Source organism: Haliotis rubra, unplaced genomic scaffold (assembly GCF_003918875.1).
Source record: "Haliotis rubra isolate DU_JTF1 unplaced genomic scaffold, ASM391887v1 Scf655, whole genome shotgun sequence".
NCBI lineage: Eukaryota > Metazoa > Mollusca > Gastropoda > Lepetellida > Haliotidae > Haliotis > Haliotis rubra.
Window position 1 is genome coordinate 584,761 of NW_025767363.1, and position 18,699 is coordinate 603,459.

The 18,699-nt window shown below is 39.5% G+C and overlaps 1 long non-coding RNA gene across 1 annotated transcript; it reads right to left on the reverse strand.

Annotated features, from left to right (window-relative positions):
* Window positions 1-7,996: 7,996 nt before the first annotated feature.
* On the reverse strand, window positions 7,997-10,322 carry LOC124257281. Its single transcript, XR_006893225.1, has 3 exons — window positions 10,156-10,322; window positions 9,790-9,792; window positions 7,997-8,007 (listed from the first exon to the last, which is right to left on the reverse strand). It is a non-coding gene; the product is annotated as an uncharacterized LOC124257281 (long non-coding RNA).
* Window positions 10,323-18,699: the final 8,377 nt, after the last annotated feature.

Sequence of the window (18,699 nt, forward strand, 5' to 3'; positions counted from 1 at the left end):
AGATCTGCAGGTTATCACATCAGTGTTGTGGGAAGTACACGTTTCCCGATCTAACTCCAGTAGATCTGCAGGTTATCACATCAGTGCGGTGGGAAGTACACGTTTACCGATCTAACTCCAGTAGATCTGCAGGTTATCACATCAGTGTGGTGGGAAGTACACGTTTCCCGATCTAACTCCAGTAGATCTGCAGGTTATCCCGTCAGTGTGGTGGGAAGTACACGTTTCCCGATCTAACTCCAGTAGATCTGCAGGTTATCACATCAGTGTGGTGGAAGTACACGTTTCCCGATCTAACTCCAGTAGATCTGCAGGTTATCACATCAGTGTGGTGGGAAGTACACGTTTCCCGATCTAACTCCAGTAGATCTGCAGGTTATCACATCAGTGTGGTGGGAAGTACACGTTTCCCGATCTAACTCCAGTAGATCTGCAGGTTATCACATCAGTGCGGTGGGAAGTACACGTTTCCCGATCTAACTCCAGTAGATCTGCAGGTTATCACATCAGTGTGGTGGGAAGTACACGTTTCCCGATCTAACTCCAGTAGATCTGCAGGTTATCACATCAGTGTGGTGGGAAGTACACGTTTCCCGATCTAACTCCAGTAGATCTGCAGGTTATCACATCAGTGTGGTGGGAAGTACACGTTTCCCGATCTAACTCCAGTAGATCTGCAGGTTATCACATCAGTGTGGTGGAAGTACACGTTTCCCGATCTAACTCCAGTAGATCTGCAGGTTATCACATCAGTGTGGTGGGAAGTACACGTTTCCCGATCTAACTCCAGTAGATCTGCAGGTTATCACATCAGTGTGGTGGGAAGTACACGTTTCCCGATCTAACTCCAGTAGATCTGCAGGTTATCACATCAGTGTGGTGGGAAGTACACGTTTCCCGATCTAACTCCAGTAGATCTGCAGGTTATCACATCAGTGTGGTGGGAAGTACACGTTTCCCGATCTAACTCCAGTAGATCTGCAGGTTATCACATCAGTGTGGTGGAAGTACACGTTTCCCGATCTAACTCCAGTAGATCTGCAGGTTATCACATCAGTGTGGTGGGAAGTACACGTTTCCCGATCTAACTCCAGTAGATCTGCAGGTTATCACATCAGTGTGGTGGGAAGTACACGTTTCCCGATCTAACTCCAGTAGATCTGCAGGTTATCACATCAGTGTGGTGGAAGTACACGTTTCCCGATCTAACTCCAGTAGATCTGCAGGTTATCACATCAGTGTGGTGGGAAGTACACGTTTCCCGATCTAACTCCAGTAGATCTGCAGGTTATCACATCAGTGTGGTGGGAAGTACACGTTTCCCGATCTAACTCCAGTAGATCTGCGGGTTATCACATCAGTGTGGTGGGAAGTACACGTTTCCCGATCTAACTCCAGTAGATCTGCAGGTTATCACATCAGTGTGGTGGAAGTACACGTTTCCCGATCTAACTCCAGTAGATCTGCAGGTTATCACATCAGTGTGGTGCTTTCCCGGAAGTACGTTTCCCGATCTAACTCCAGTAGATCTGCAGGTTATCACATCAGTGTGGTGGGAAGTACACGTTTCCCGATCTAACTCCAGTAGATCTGCAGGTTATCACATCAGTGTGGTGGGAAGTACACGTTTCCCGATCTAACTCCAGTAGATCTGCAGGTTATCACATCAGTGTGGTGGGAAGTACACGTTTCCCGATCTAACTCCAGTAGATCTGCAGGTTATCACATCAGTGTGGTGGGAAGTACACGTTTCCCGATCTAACTCCAGTAGATCTGCAGGTTATCACATCAGTGTGGTGGGAAGTACACGTTTCCCCGATCTAACTCCAGTAGATCTGCAGGTTATCCCATCAGTGTGGTGGGAAGTACACGTTTCGATCTAACTCCAGTAGATCTGCAGGTTATCACATCAGTGTGGTGGGAAGTACATCGCTTTCCCGATCTAACTCCAGTAGATCTGCAGGTTATCACATCAGTGTGGTGGGAAGTACACGTTTCCCGATCTAACTCCAGTAGATCTGCAGGTTATCACATCAGTGTGGTGGGAAGTACACGTTTGCCGATCTAACTCCAGTAGATCTGCAGGTTATCACATCAGTGTGGTGGGAAGTACACGTTTCCCGATCTAACTCCAGTAGATCTGCAGGTTATCACATCAGTGTGGTGGGAAGTACACGTTTCCCGATCTAACTCCAGTAGATCTGCAGGTTATCACATCAGTGTGGTGGGAAGTACACGTTTCCCGATCTAACTCCAGTAGATCTGCAGGTTATCATGCAGGTTATCACATCAGTGTGGTGGGAAGTACACGTTTCCCGATCTAACTCCAGTAGATCTGCAGGTTATCACATCAGTGTGGTGGGAAGTACACGTTTCCCGATCTAACTCCAGTAGATCTGCAGGTTATCACATCAGTGTGGTGGGAAGTACACGTTTCCCGATCTAACTCCAGTAGATCTGCAGGTTATCACATCAGTGTGGTGGGAAGTACACGTTTCCCGATCTAACTCCAGTAGATCTGCAGGTTATCACATCAGTGTGGTGGGAAGTACACGTTTCCCGATCTAACTCCAGTAGATCTGCAGGTTATCACATCAGTGTGGTGGGAAGTACACGTTTCCCGATCTAACTCCAGTAGATCTGCAGGTTATCACATCAGTGTGGTGGGAAGTACACGTTTCCCGATCTAACTCCAGTAGATCTGCAGGTTATCACATCAGTGTGGTGGGAAGTACACGTTTCCCGATCTAACTCCAGTAGATCTGCAGGTTATCACATCAGTGTGGTGGGAAGTACACGTTTCCCGATCTAACTCCAGTAGATCTGCAGGTTATCACATCAGTGTGGTGGGAAGTACACGTTTCCCGATCTAACTCCAGTAGATCTGCAGGTTATCACATCAGTGTGGTGGGAAGTACACGTTTCCCGATCTAACTCCAGTAGATCTGCAGGTTATCACATCAGTGTGGTGGGAAGTACACGTTTCCCGATCTAACTCCAGTAGATCTGCAGGTTATCACATCAGTGTGGTGGAAGTACACGTTTCCCGATCTAACTCCAGTAGATCTGCAGGTTATCACATCAGTGTGGTGGGAAGTACACGTTTCCCGATCTAACTCCAGTAGATCTGCAGGTTATCACATCAGTGTGGTGGGAAGTACACGTTTCCCGATCTAACTCCAGTAGATCTGCAGGTTATCACATCAGTGTGGTGGGAAGTACACGTTTCCCGATCTAACTCCAGTAGATCTGCAGGTTATCACATCAGTGTGGTGGGAAGTACACGTTTCCCGATCTAACTCCAGTAGATCTGCAGGTTATCACATCAGTGTGGTGGGAAGTACACGTTTCCCGATCTAACTCCAGTAGATCTGCAGGTTATCACATCAGTGTGGTGGGAAGTACACGTTTCCCGATCTAACTCCAGTAGATCTGCAGGTTATCATCAGTGTGGTGGGAAGTACACGTTTCCCGATCTAACTCCAGTAGATCTGCAGGTTATCACATCAGTGTGGTGGGAAGTACACGTTTCCCGATCTAACTCCAGTAGATCTGCAGGTTATCACATCAGTGTGGTGGGAAGTACACGTTTCCCGATCTAACTCCAGTAGATCTGCAGGTTATCACATCAGTGTGGTGGGAAGTACACGTTTCCCGATCTAACTCCAGTAGATCTGCAGGTTATCACATCAGTGTGGTGGGAAGTACACGTTTCCCGATCTAACTCCAGTAGATCTGCAGGTTATCACATCAGTGTGGTGGGAAGTACACGTTTCCCGATCTAACTCCAGTAGATCTGCAGGTTATCACATCAGTGTGGTGGGAAGTACACGTTTCCCCGATCTAACTCCAGTAGATCTGCAGGTTATCACATCAGTGTGGTGGGAAGTACACGTTTCCCGATCTAACTCCAGTAGATCTGCAGGTTATCACATCAGTGTGGTGGGAAGTACACGTTTCCCGATCTAACTCCAGTAGATCTGCAGGTTATCACATCAGTGTGGTGGGAAGTACACGTTTCCCGATCTAACTCCAGTAGATCTGCAGGTTATCCCATCAGTGTGGTGGGAAGTACACGTTTCCCGATCTAACTCCAGTAGATCTGCAGGTTATCACATCAGTGTGGTGGAAGTACACGTTTCCCGATCTAACTCCAGTAGATCTGCAGGTTATCACATCAGTGTGGTGGGAAGTACACGTTTCCCGATCTAACTCCAGTAGATCTGCAGGTTATCACATCAGTGTGGTGGGAAGTACACGTTTCCCGATCTAACTCCAGTAGATCTGCAGGTTATCACATCAGTGTGGTGGGAAGTACACGTTTCCCGATCTAACTCCAGTAGATCTGCAGGTTATCACATCAGTGTGGTGGGAAGTACACGTTTCCCCGATCTAACTCCAGTAGATCTGCAGGTTATCACATCAGTGTGGTGGGAAGTACACGTTTCCCGATCTAACTCCAGTAGATCTGCAGGTTATCACATCAGTGTGGTGGAAGTACACGTTTGCCGATCTAACTCCAGTAGATCTGCAGGTTATCACATCAGTGTGGTGGGAAGTACACGTTTGCCGATCTAACTCCAGTAGATCTGCAGGTTATCACATCAGTGTGGTGGGAAGTACACGTTTCCCGATCTAACTCCAGTAGATCTGCAGGTTATCACATCAGTGTGGTGGGAAGTACACGTTTCCCGATCTAACTCCAGTAGATCTGCAGGTTATCACATCAGTGTGGTGGGAAGTACACGTTTCCCGATCTAACTCCAGTAGATCTGCAGGTTATCACATCAGTGTGGTGGAAGTACACGTTTCCCGATCTAACTCCAGTAGATCTGCAGGTTATCACATCAGTGTGGTGGGAAGTACACGTTTCCCGATCTAACTCCAGTAGATCTGCAGGTTATCCCATCAGTGTGGTGGGAAGTACACGTTTCCCGATCTAACTCCAGTAGATCTGCAGGTTATCACATCAGTGTGGTGGGAAGTACACGTTTCCCGATCTAACTCCAGTAGATCTGCAGGTTATCACATCAGTGTGGTGGGAAGTACACGTTTGCCGATCTAACTCCAGAAGATCTGCAGGTTATCCCATCAGTGTGGTGGGAAGTACACGTTTCCCGATCTAACTCCAGTAGATCTGCAGGTTATCACATCAGTGTGGTGGGAAGTACACGTTTGCCGATCTAACTCCAGTAGATCTGCAGGTTATCCCATCAGTGTGGTGGGAAGTACACGTTTCCCGATCTAACTCCAGTAGATCTGCAGGTTATCACATCAGTGTGGTGGGAAGTACACGTTTACCGTTCTAACTCCACCATTAAGTAGATCTGCGTGCTTTGATAGAAGATGAAGGCATTGAAGTCAATGTATGTATCTACACATGATCCTTTCATGTTTACACGATTACACATCACACAAATACTTCCCTTTACCCTGCATGAACATAGTCGCTGTTTGATTAGCTTTGGTTTGTATTGTTGAACGTGATGCTATAATATCAGCGAAAGGTAACTATGCGCTTTTCCCGAAATGTTTCTGTGTTTTTTAATAACACACGAAGGAATATTCCAGCTATGTGAAGGTGGTCTGTAAATAATTGAGTCTGGATTAGACAATCCAGTGATCAACATCATGGTCGATCAAATTAGAATGACATATGTCAACCAAGACAGCGAGCCTGACCGCCCGATACCATTAATCGCCTCTACGAAAAGCATGGGTTACTGAAGAACAATTCTAGCCCGGATCTTCGCGTGTCTTTCCTGAAATGACTGGCATCAGGCGATTGACAAGTTCAAAACACCGGGTAACGATGTCTGGCGACTATACCCAGCTGTTATATCTGTCAACAGGGGAACTTGCGGAGAATTATACGTTGGTGAGGACGAAGGCATGCAATGCACGTTGAGTCCTAACTTCGTTAGCTGGCTATACAGAATACATAACAGATATACAAGACGGCAATGACCTGTTTTGCTGGCTCAGACATAAATGAGGTGCGTGGAGTCCCGGCTCATCCTCGAGGAGTTTCCTATGAAGGTATTATCCTGCTCGCAGACAGGCAGTCCGAATACCGACCAAAACAAAACATGCACTAGATGGTATTAGCGCCCGATTCCTGCCACACTACTAGAGATGCCACACGCCTTCCTACACCACAACACATTTTGTTAGATCAAAAAGAATAACCTGGCTTTGGGTCAAATCTTCAGCCGGTTCAAATTGGACTATAAATCAAAACGCAAAAGTTCCACAACGTTCCTCGTGAGAGGGACTGACTGACTGACTGACTGAATGACTTGCCATAAGACCTATTCAAGCGCTGTACAATGCAGCCATGAATATCAAATAATGATATCTGTTATGTGAGCGTCCTCCTGTGCTGGGTCATGACGACCCACGAATTCATACATGGAAGTGTCTTCATTTCGCCAAACTCGATTCGCCTACACTTCATTTTCTCTACACTACACATAATAACAAACAACAATACCCCTAGGAACTGTACTGCCCAACTTTAGTTTCCTACATCCACCTACACCAGGGAGGAAACGTAGTAGACCGGTCCCACTTCTCCAGTTATCTCTGTACCAAACTCGTTAACAGGTAACACAAAAGGAGATTATAAACAAATACTGGAAGGGCATAAGCTCATATCTCAAGGGAGAATATACGCTATAAACATATTATTACTTATACATAAGCTGGTGTGTTAGGGGAGATTATACTCTATAGACATATTGTTTATAACTTATACATAAGCTGGTGTGTTAGGGGAGATTATACTCTATAAACATATTGTTTATTACTTATACATAAGCTGGTGTGTTAGGGGAGATTATACTCTATAGACATATTGTTTATAACTTATACATAAGCTGGTGTGTGATAGAGATTATACTCTATAAACATATTGTTTATTACTTATACATAAGCTGGTGTTTTAGGGGAGATCATGCTTCTTCTTGTCTTGGAATGTGATTAGTTTTCGGTATCAAAATGGCAGATCTCCAGAGAGCGGAGTTTGCGACATCCCAGTAAGGTGGTCAGCAAGTACTCTATAGATTATTAAAAACTTTTTTTTACAAAAGTAAAATACTGAAAGCAAGTACTTTATGCAGGCTTCAGGTACAGAAAACCCTGGTCACCGTTCGAATAACCACTTGGAAGGTTTTCACTGCTGCCCAGAGCCATATCGAAACGTATATAAGCAGGCGTACTTTAAAATGATCAGTTTAGTTTCCAACACTCAAGGAACTATGATAGTAACAATACTGTCCTATACCAGCTGTGTGGCTCGTCTTGGAGTGGAATATAGTGTAGTACAGCATTTGATCTGTATTTAAGGGGACCATGAGCACACTGACCATCGAGCACATCTCATGGTATAAACATATTTATTTCCAAAGGTGGAACCAGATTGGTAAACAAGCAGCATGTTGCTTACATGAATACCGCTCCGGGACACAAACACGGTGTAAACATCATGAGGAAAAACATGTAACAAACAAACAATAGTTTCTTGTTTCTAATATTAGAACTATTTGTGTCAGAAGTATTAGTTTTAACTACTTACAAACTCAAATCTGCCTGACAAGACAATGCCAGCATGGATAGACTCTACCATTTCAAGATTATCTTCAGTAGATCAATTAGAGTGGTCGTATAATAACGAATTTATGTCGTATCCTTTAGCATAAAAGTACGTGTCATTTCCTGTGTCAGTGTAATTAACGCACGAAAAGAAATAGTGAATTGGGTCTTCGTAGCAATTGCCACAATAACAAGAGCGTGTTGAAGGTTTAAATCTTTCATATTTATGTGCGTTAAGATCCCTGCAACTGACTCTGAGGATTGAATAGATAATCTGACAAAGATTTAATCCAGAATTTAAATTTAAGTAGTTGTGACTATTATTATTTGACACATTAATCTGTTTCCTAAAACTACCCAAGGTAGTCGATTCTCTATGATCGGTAGCCAAAGAATTCCACAATGTTACTGTATCTGGGAGAAATGACTTGGCTTAATTTGCACGTTACAATGGATAGATGGAAGTTTCGAACAATCTCGGAAATTGTAGTTTGTTGTGTCAGATACCTCAGAAGTGACAAGATTACTCAAATATTTTGGAGTTAAAATGTTATTCATTTTATAAAAGATTGTTAGTTTTATGGTAGTATCTATATTTAGGGCTAATCTATATTTATGCCGTAATAGTTTCCTGGGTTGTTTTTTTTGGTGGGTGTGTGTTTTGTTTTGTTTATTGTTATGTTTTTTGTGTGTCTTTCTCACCGTCTAGATGCCTGCCTGTGTCTGGCATATATTTTGTAGTTTTTTTGTGTTTCATATACATGAATGGCCTTATCTCTGTCTATTGATATAACAACTGCATACATCGATATCAGTACGTGGAATTATTGTTTGCATAATTATATATTGATAACCGTCAAGGTGTGCCTTTCATATAGTACTTGGGTATATTGAGGAACATGAACATAGTTTTCCTGATGATATATGGCGATGGGGTAGAACGGGTTGTTGCACTTGCCGTTGGTGATTTCCTATGTTTGGCCTACCAGAAGTCTCGATCTCAATCCTACAGAGTCGCAGAGTTCGCCAAAGAGATACCGCAATACAGAATCCATCAAGAATAGAATGCAATATCTCAACGTCATATTCAACGGTACGATTGCTTTGTGATACATAACCTACTGATAGTTCAGACGTCTGTTATGGCACAGTATGGTTGAAGACGGATGCAAATTAGCCAAAGTTCGCTTCCTATGTGCGGTGGCATTCCAGGATTTACTGAGATTACTGCGTTTACTGTACCGGAGGTCAGTTGGAGAACGCTTTTGTTAGGATCGCAGTACGACATCAGAAAGTTAGCATGAGTAAGTCTTTCTATGTTAGCGACGTGTGAATGTCAGACTGACTGACTGACTGAGTTTAGTTTTACGCCGCTTTTAGCAATATTCCAGCAATATCACGGCGGGGGACACCAGAAATGGGCTTAACACATTGTGCCCATGTGGGGAATCGAACCCGGGCCTTCAGCGTGACGAACCAACGCTTTAACCACTAGGCTACCCCACCGCCCCTGTGAATGTCAGAAGTGGTGGGAGATGTTCAACTAACGCTTTATCAAAGTAATGGGCAGGAATGTTCAAAAACCGTGTTCTCAAATGTGTGGTGAGAACCAACTTTTGGAAAACACTCCTGGCACACAATGGGTGTGTCGGTGTATAAGGACATATCACAACGGTTCATATACTTGATCTATTGTTACACTATACAAATGATATTGTTCCTGTACCAATGTGTATTTTCGTCATTACCAAATATAGCAGTGCTCTCACTATATGTTTTTCGTGTTAGTTACCCGTGGGCACAGTGCGACTTTGTGAAACGTTAACGACATTCTAGCTCATTTAACATGTAAACATATGATTCTCTTACCAAATTTACATTTTCGCAAAGATTGTTTATGTCCATTTCGACACCTGGTTTCACCAGATGTAAACTGATTTGGATAAAGACCCATAAAACAAAGGAATGGAACAAATATCAAAGAAAACCCAGTTGATCAACTATCATTTCTTTCAAATTTGAAGCATGGTCTTGATTATGACAGAAATGTACTTCTACACCGTGAGTATTATATACCTGAACGAAATGAATTCTTCTCTGCCCTTATTGACAAACTGAATGTTGAAAGTTATGTTCAAATTGAACTTTGGGATGGAAATGAGATGCTTGCACTATTTTGGGGTTCGGCTCAAATACTACCTGGAATTGCCAGGCAGACACCTGGGGAAAGTGTATCACTTAGGCTATTATTCTGTAAATAGGTTCATCTGAAAAGGTATTAGACCATCCTCTCTTTTCATCTGCTGTGCAGCAATACCTGTCATTTGTGTACATAGGTGATATCGAATATTTTATTTGCTTGTACAGCTTGTGTTACTGGGACTCATATTTATATTCCTGTACATATTGACATCATGTATTTGCTCTGAGTATCATCAGGGATATTGTAAATCTTCGGATGTAAATTCTCGAGGAAATACAGAAATTCATTCATTCATTGTGGCGGTGTTTATCAGTCTCCACCACGCGTGCAACAAGTTTTAGGGCCTTCCACGTCCTCACGAAAGCCTAATGCTGCCACTTTTGTAGCACAAATATTTTTTCCTGCTACAATTCTTGTTGCTTCGATTATGTGCTCGTTACTTCGAGTATTTTCTCGTTTTTTCAATAATTTTCTCGTTATTTCAATAATTTTCTCGTTACTTCGAGTTTTTTCTCGTTGCTTCGAGTATTTTCTCGTTACTTCAAGTTTCTATCAAAAACTCGAAATTTCAAATATTTTCTCATTACTTCAAGTTTCAGTCAGAAACTTGAAATTTCGAATATTTACTCGTTGCTTCGAATATTTTCTCGTTATTTCAATTATTTTTTCGTTGCTTCGATTAATTTCTCGTTCCTTCAAATTTCTTCAAAAAACTTGAAATTTCAAATATTTTCTCGTTGCTTCAAGTTTCTTTCACAAACTTGAAATTTCGAGTATTTACTTGTTGCTTCGAGTATTTTCTCGTTACTTCAATTATTTTCTTGTTGCTTCGATTAGTTTCTCGTTGCTTCGAATATTTTCTCGTTGCTTCAAGTTTCTGTCAAATACTTGAAATTTCAAATATTTACATGTTATTTCAAATTTCTATCAAAAACTTGAAATTTCGAGTATTTACTCGTTACTTCAATTATTTTTTCGTTGCTTCGATTAACTTCTCGTTGGGAGTACCTAAAGCTCGGGCCAAGAAAAGTCGGGCCCTGTCGGGTCACCGGGTACTACTAAAAATGGATTGCAGAATATTAAAACGAAATCTACACATTTGGGGAGAAACACTTCCTGCCACCACAAATGTATAGTTTGATTGAAAATGTATGTTTAACGATGAAATAAAAAGAAAACTATGACTACATACTAAGAGTCACGTAAAAAAGACACCGTCTTGTTGTTATGTGTTTCCCTTGATATGTCTATGTGAGAAAAGGTTACTTACTTCTCTTAGCGTGTGACGCCCTGGGCAGGAAGTGACAGTGTTTTGACTTCATTTCTTTACTTAATTAAAATATTCAGGTTCCCTAATTAACCTTTATTACCTCATGCAGAATCAGCACAGGCCGTTTATGTTAATGCGAAGTGGATATTGGCTAATGTCAGCGGGTAAATGTGACATGTTTAAATACAGGTTAAAGCTCTTACAGCTATGTTAATTTTCTAGAGTTACTGCGTAGTGATTGAAGCAAACACGTTGCACAAAGTGATGCCCTCTTTTCTATATCCTCAAAATAGTTGCTATATGATATCGGTTCCGTCTTGCCCGGGCTCCCAAAAGCACCTTAAACCTAACACATGTATTTATATCTATAGAATGTTATTGCATCTGCCTAAATATCAATTTGTATTGTTACAAAATACCACATGTAAAGATGATTGGTCCGTTAAAATGAAGCCCTATTCCCTCTCCATTCCCAACAGAGTCAATAAAAAATGGCTAGTCTCTGAAATACGCCCATTTCCCCTTGCGAGATGTTGATTTGTTCTTAAAACCATATCTTCTTCTTTCCTGTCCCAACTGACAGCTGCTTTATCTGCCACCACTAAGCAGTCGGTGAAGGTAAGATACTTGCATCACAGAAGGTAGCAACATTCTCAAAATGTGTTGCATCAGTGACAAATGGTACACGTTGCAGTTCCCTATTTAGACTTGTACCATACGTTCCCTAATCGTTCCTAGGTGAACAATTCCCTAGGATGTCCATATAGTGGGACAGGATACCCACACCTTTTCGAGAACACCTGGTATCTAGTGATTCATAAACATATGCTTTGTCATTATGTCCACCAATGGATTGTCTGGCCTAGACTCGATATTTACAAATACTCATAATATAGTCCGAACGTTTACTATCGACTCTGCTTTTCTAAGAGATTTTTTTATGGATATGGAAGGCGCTTTGTCGCTATTATTTCATGTTTGTTTGCGTGGGCAATGTCTTTTCTTTCTTTACTTTTAAAAACCTACGCAACGGACGAACTGAGTGCATCCATACTACATATATATGTTGACAACCATATCGGAGTGTGAATGATACATAGTATTATGATTCGTACGTGAAAGGGGTTAACAAAACAACAACACAACAATACTACCTTATATTAGGCAGGTTGTTCGCCTGTGTTTCTGGCATACTTTTTAAATGGTAACATTCGATTGGTATCGGTTTGATATTTGCCATGGAACGCTACAGACCAAACAAATATGAGAACAGGGATTCATATGACAGTGGTCCGATGACTTGTGACATGTGGAGAATGAGGCTAAGGGCCCTGCTTGAGCAACGTGATCGTTCAAATTACTTCAATCTGAGACTTCATAAATAGGGTTTAGGTAGCTATAACTAGATATATCTACAATTCGGGATCCATGTGTGATGTTTAAGTTTCTTATTATGGCCCGGGACAAGTCATAGACTTAACACTTTTGATAGAGGCTGGATATGTTTGGAATGGAGGGGGAAACGGGCTTCACTTTAATAACGGACCAGTTATCTTTACATGTGGCATTTTGTAACATTGAAAATTATATTAAGGTAGATATAATACTGATCTATGGATCTAAAAAAAATTCAAGATACATGTGTGTGAGATCTATGAAGCTTTTGACGGCCCGGGCCAAACAGAACCGAACAATTGTCAAAGTGTGGGAAAAAGATCGTATCATTTACCTGTGGGCATGCTTTAAATACGATGAACAGTGAACTGAGGCAGTATCTGTAAAATCCTTTGCGGGCCGACAGAAATGTATATAGGGATTGACTGAAGTATTTATACGTTTTGAATCCTGTTTCAATGAACGACTTCTCTTTTAGACATAACCTTGCTTGGTCACTTTCACAGGCCACTCGTCTTCCTGAGTTTTAGGCGATTTACTCGTAATAAGGTTATCATGACACATGTGTGTGTCTCCCTGCTGCCCATATTGCCATGGATGTAAGCTGGATTAATTAATTGTAGACATGGTTTTCGATAATCAATGTTGTAGCCAATTATATACTTGGCCCACTTTGACCCGGCTCGGCCCGGCCCGAGTTTTAGGACGTCCCCTTCTCGTTGTTTCGAGTATTTTTCTCGTTCCTTCAACTTTCTTTCAGAAACTTGAAGTAACGAGAAAAGAACTCGAAGTAACGAGAAACTTATTGAAATTACGAGAAAATACTCGAAATTTCAAGTTTTTGACAGAAACTTGAAGTAACGAGAAAATATTTGAAATTTCAAGTTTTTGATAGAAACTTGAAGTAACGAGAAAAGAACTCGAAGTAACGAGAAAAGAACTCGAAGTAACGAGAAACTTATTGAAATAACGAGAAAATACTCGAAATTTTAAGTTTTTGATAGAAACTTGAAGTAACGAGAAAAGAACTCGAAGTAACGAGAAAAGAACTCGAAGTAACGAGAAACTTATTGAAATAACGAGAAAATACTCGAAATTTCAAGTTTTTGACAGAAACTTGAAGTAACGAGAAAATATTTGAAATTTCAAGTTTTTGATAGAAACTTGAAGTAACGAGAAAAGAACTCGAAGTAACGAGAAACTTATTGAAATAACGAGAAAATACTCGAAATTTCAAGTTTTTGACAAAAACTTGAAGTAACGAGAAAATATTTGAAATTTCAAGTTTTTGATAGAAACTTGAAGTAACGAGAAAATATTTGAAATTTCAAGTTTTGATAGAAACTTGAAGTAACGAGAAAAAGAACTCGAAGTAACGAGAAACTTATTGAAATAACGAGAAAATACTTTTGAAATTTCAAGTTTTTGACAGAAACTTGAAGTAACGAGAAAATATTTGAAATTTCAAGTTTTTGATAGAAACTTGAAGTAACGAGAAAAGAACTCGAAGTAACGAGAAACTTATTGAAATAACGAGAAAATACTCGAAATTCAAGTTTTTGACAAAAACTTGAAGTAACGAGAAAATATTTGAAATTTCAAGTTTTTGATAGAAACTTGAAGTAACGAGAAAAGAACTCGAAGTAACGAGAAACTTATTGAAATAACGAGAAAATACTCGAAATTTCAAGTTTTTCACAAAAACTTGAAGTAACGAGAAAATATTTGAAATTTCAAGTTTTTGATAGAAACTTGAAGTAACGAGAAAATATTTGAAATTTCAAGTTTTTGATAGAAACTTGAAGTAACGAGAAAAGAACTCGAAGTAACGAGAAACTTATTGAAATAACGAGAAAATACTTGAAATTTCAAGTTTTTGACAGAAACTTGAAGTAACGAGAAAATATTTGAAATTTCAAGTTTTTGATAGAAACTTGAAGTAACGAGAAAAGAACTCGAAGTAACGAGAAACTTATTGAAATAACGAGAAAATACTCGAAATTCAAGTTTTTGACAAAAACTTGAAGTAACGAGAAAATATTTGAAATTTCAAGTTTTTGATAGAAACTTGAAGTAACGAGAAAAGAACTCGAAGTAACGAGAAACTTATTGAAATAACGAGAAAATACTCGAAATTTCAAGTTTTTCACAAAAACTTGAAGTAACGAGAAAATATTTGAAATTTCAAGTTTTTGATAGAAACTTGAAGTAACGAGAAAAGAACTCGAAGTAACGAGAAATGAACTCGAAGTAACGAGAAACTTATTGAAATAACGAGAAAATATTTGAAATTTCAAGTTTTTGATAGAAACTTGAAGTAACGAGAAAATATTTGAAATTTCAAGTTTTTGATAGAAACTTGAAGTAACGAGAAAAGAACTCGAAGTAACGAGAAACTTATTGAAATAACGAGAAAATACTCGAAATTCAAGTTTTTGACAAAAACTTGAAGTAACGAGAAAATATTTGAAATTTCAAGTTTTTGATAGAAACTTGAAGTAACGAGAAAAGAACTCGAAGTAACGAGAAACTTATTGAAATAACGAGAAAATACTCGAAATTTCAAGTTTTTGACAGAAACTTGAAGTAACGAGAAAATATTTGAAATTTCAAGTTTTTGATAGAAACTTGAAGTAACGAGAAACTTATTGAAGTAACGCGAAAATACTCGAAGTAACGAATAAAATATTCGAAGCAACGAGAATTGTAGTAGAAAAAAAATATTTATGCTACAAAAGTGGCAGCATTAGGCTTTCGTACGTCCTGGCCTCGCCAGTGTAAATGTTTTATTCAATTAAGTTTATGTCCGAGTTAATCACACGGTATTGTCACAATGTTTCCAGTAAGCAGTTGCTGTGTGGATTTGCCTCTAGCACTGTAACGGCAGTGGTCAGTGTTTATAATATTAGAATGGATTATTGATTGGTCTAAACACTAATTTGTCACTATGTTGTTTTCTGCTTTACCTTTCTGTTCATTTTGTTTTCAGTAATCTTCTGTGTGCGAAAATGAATGTGGGTTTTAGTAATTTTTATTTGATTTGCTTGCATTTGATTGTTGTAGTTTTTAGTCCCAAGGATGGGATAAAGTTGTGAGCTTGACACAAGTTCTAATGTACAGAATTCATGGCTTTTTGTTATAAAACAAACACGATTCAGTTCTGACAGCACTAACAAGGAGTACTGATTACCTGTATTGTGCTCAATGTCCAGATATTTGTAAATCTTTCCAACGTTTTAGTAGCACTAAACATCTTTTTGTTGCATCTCGTTATGTATTTCTTTGCCCCTTCACTGACCTGACGATGGTTGTGTCTACAATAAAGAAGATGTTAACATCCATACTATTTTCTCTTATTCCTCAGTTATTGTGTTCTCTCTGGGAGTTGAAGCGGAGTATTTCATCATTCATTGATTCATCACATTATATGATCTAACTCCATATATAACACACACACACACACCCCCCACACACACACACCCCAGAAATGAGCTTCACATATTGTACCCATGTGCTTGGAAGTACACATTTCCCGATCTACCCCCTCCAACTGTACAACCGCATGTTCAATATGTAATACATCTCATTGTCCATACAACGTGCGTCGATAGAAGATGAAAGCCTTGAAGTGAATGTATGTATCTGTACATGATCCTTTCATGTTTACACGATTACACGTCATACACGTCCCTGTACCCTGCATGAACATCGTCGTTGTTTGATTAGATTTAGCTATGCGCACTAGTCTGGACTAAACATTCCAGTGTTCAATTTCATGGTCCATCAAATTAGAATGACATTTGTCAACCAAGTCAGCGAGTCTGACCGTCCAATCCTGTTAATCTCCTCTACGAAAAGTATGGGTTACTGAAGATCAATTCTAATCCGGATCTTCACTGGTCTTTCCTGAAATCACTAGCATCAGCCGATTGACAAGTTCAAAACACCGGGTAAACGATGTCTGGCGACTATACCCAGCTGTTATATGTGTCATCAGGGGAACTTGCTGAGAATTATACGTGTATTTTCAATATATGATAATTACGATTGAGAAACCCAATCTGCTGATAATCTCCATTTAAGGGACATTGGGGATTTACACAGATGTTAGATCAATAATATTTACCTGTATTAGTCCATTGCAAGTAGCCAAATTCCTATCCAAATCCGAGAACGCTCTTTGTGACAGGAATTGACTGACTGCCTGGCACCGTCTGATTGGCTGACTGACTCATTTCCCATAAGACCTATTCAAGCACGTGACTACAAATAAAGATATCTGATGATTCAATACCTGTGCTGAGTCATGACGACCTCATTTCGCCAACCTCGTTTCACCTTCACCTCATTGTGTCTACAATACACTGCAATACACAAGCAGCATGTTGCTTATATCAATACATTTCCGGATACTAATACAGTATAAAGAAAAAAAACATGCAACAAACAAACAAAGAATAGTTTCCTGCTTCTAACATTAGAACTATTTGTGTTTGAACTACTTACACCACAAATCTGCCTGACAATACAATGACAGAATGGATAGATTCTAACATTAGAACTATTTGTGCTTGAACTACTTACACCACAAATCTGCCTGACAATACAATGACAAAATGGATAGATTCTAACATTAGAACTATTTGTATGTGAAGTACTTACACCACAAATCTGCCTGACTAGACAATGACTGAATGGATAGATTCTAACATTAGAACTATTTGTGTGTGAACTACTTACACCACAAATCTGCCTGACATTACAATGACAGAATGGATAGATTCTAACATTAGAACTATTTGTGCTTGAACTACTTACACCACAAATCTGCCTGACAATACAATGACAGAATGGATAGATTCTAACATTAGAACTATTCGTGCTTGAACTACTTACAATACAAATCTGCCTGACTAGACAATGACAGAATGGATAGATTCTAACATTAGAACTATTTGTGTTTGAACTACATACAACACAAATCTGCCTGACAATACAATGACAGAATGGATAGATTCTAACATTAGAACTATTTGTGCTTGAACTACTTACACCACAAATCTGCCTGACAATACAATGACAGAATGGATAGATTCTAACATTAGAACTATTTGTGCTTGAACTACTTACACCACAAATCTGCCTGACAATACAATGACAGAATGGATAGATTCTAACATTAGAACTATTTTTGTGCTTGAACTACTTACACCACAAATCTGCCTGACAATACAATGACAGAATGGATAGATTCTAACATTAGAACTATTTGTGCTTGAACTACTTACACCACAAATCTGCCTGACAATACAATGACAGAATGGATAGATTCTAACATTAGAACTATTTGTGCTTGAACTACTTACACCACAAATCTGCCTGACAATACAATGACAGAATGGATAGATTCTAACATTAGAACTATTTGTGTGTGAACTACTTACACCACAAATCTGCCTGACAATACAATGATAGAATGGATAGATTCTAACATCAGAACTATTTGTGTTTGTACTACTTACAACACAAATCTGCCTGACAATACAATGACAGAATGGATAGATTCTAACATTAGAACTATTTGTGTTTGAACTACATACAACACAAATCTGCCTGACTAGACAATGACAGAATGGAGAGATTCTAACATTAGAACTATTTGTGTTTGAACTACATACAACACAAATCTGCCTGACAATACAATGACAGAATGGATAGATTCTAAGATTAGAACTATTTGTGTGTGAACTACTTACACCACAAATCTGCCTGACTAGACAATGACAGAATGGATAGATTCTAACATTAGAACTATTTGTGTTTGAACTACATACAACACAAATCTGCCTGACAATACAATGACAGAATGGGTAGATTCTAACATTAGAACTGTTTGTATTTGAACTACATACAACACAAATCTGCCTGACAATACACTGACAGAATGGATAGATTCTAACATTAGAACTATTTGTGTTTGAACTACATACAACACAAATCTGCCTGACAATACAATGACAGAATGGATAGATTCTAACATTAGAACTATTTGTGTTTGAACTACATACAACACAAATCTGCCTGACAAGACAATGACAGAATGGATAGATTCTAACATTAGAACTATTTGTGTTTGAACTACATACAACACAAATCTGCCTGACAATACAATGACAGAATGGATAGATTCTAACATTAGAACTATTTGTGTTTGAACTACATATAACACAAATCTGCC